A 1,564-nucleotide genomic window follows, 5' to 3' on the forward strand; every position below is an offset into this window, starting at 1 on the left:
AAGAAGACTCAGATGTTCAGCGTAAAATGAACGCGCTGCATGACAGCAAAACATAACAAGGAAAAGAAAACGAGCATTGAGACCATATAACGTTGTTCGTCCATCATGAATACGTAACGACTCGCTAAAGCTTTAGTGCGAAGGAGCTGAGTTAATTTTGGGTATAAATCTGGAACGCGAGATTAAACAAAATAAAAACGTTAACTGCGTGGAAGCACCGGGTGACGACAGCCTTCAGCCCTTCTCATTTAGCCCGTCAAATGGGCACGACGGAGGCAAAGCCTGCCAACACTGTGAGAAGCTTAATTAAATGAGAGCACTTGAACAGTGCGTGTGCCGAAAAAGAAACAGAAAAACAAGCTGAATACGAAACAGGAGTGCTTTCGTTTGCACTCCACCAAGGAAGCAGCTAACGTTGAACACACGTTCGAAGTTTAAGTCCTAAGAACATGAAATGACAGCCTTCTTTAGGCACCTTTATGTTACTCATTCTTATTGACCGGTGAAATTGGAGAGAGGATAGCAGGAGCAACAATATTGCCTTTTCTTTTTGTTGAATCATGGTCTGTAGGAAACAATCGAGTGAATACCAGGTCGGTGAGCAATCATTATGGTTGTAGCATAGGGAAGACATTACCGTATACGGCACGATGTGGGTTAAGAAAGGCATATGTTGTGTTTGCGAAAGCGAAGGCGTTAATGAAAATGCAGCCTATTCTAATTTGCTTGGACTTTATCACCAGTTTAGGAGCCACGAGGAAAATTCCCCAAGACGCATCCAAACTTACTGCGTTGTAGGAGCGTTGCTTGGCTCACAGTGTTCAACTTCCCACAGCGTCCCCCCGTATGATGCCTCAGAGTTCTGTGGACTAAATTTTAGTATGTTTGGTTAACCTAATCTATCGCACGGTGAAACTCCCTAGCTATGATAAAAATTTATCTCCCTCATTTCTGTCACGCGTTTTTTGTCACTATTTTTTCTTCTAAACTCAATGCCTTTTAATGCACTTGCAAGGCACCATAATATGAAAAAGAAATAGCAGACCCAACGCACAAGTTGGAACTGGTTTTCGTCCTATATGCAAAATGCGATCTCAAGCAACGTCTTATGTTTACATGCCGCGCCAATCACAACTATAATATCGTACAACGTTTATTCCTATGCACTAAAGCGTTCAGAGGCGAGACCCTCCACAAGCCAAAAAAGAAAGAACTTCGCTTTAAACACAGAAATTCACGAGCATTTCTTGTGTACGCCACCATCGGAATGCACTATACCGGGCTCTGGATTAGAAGCCGCTAACTCGTGCTGTGGCTCAGGACGCCGTAGCCAAAGAACCGCAGTGACAGTTCAATGCGCCTCATATTACAGGCGAGAAAGCACAGTAATGCCGGGGAAGGTGCATAATAACTGAGTGCCAGAAGCTTTAATGGCTTAAGTTCACGTTTGTAGCGTGAACGTTCAACATTCTGTAGTAGCGTGACCTTCAGTGACCGGCCCTACTGTGTGTGATCTGTACTGTGTCCTAACGCTTCTTCCTTCGAAGATGGGAAGTGGCGGGTT

Source organism: Dermacentor variabilis, chromosome 2 (assembly GCF_050947875.1).
Source record: "Dermacentor variabilis isolate Ectoservices chromosome 2, ASM5094787v1, whole genome shotgun sequence".
Classification (NCBI taxonomy): Eukaryota; Metazoa; Arthropoda; class Arachnida; order Ixodida; family Ixodidae; genus Dermacentor; species Dermacentor variabilis.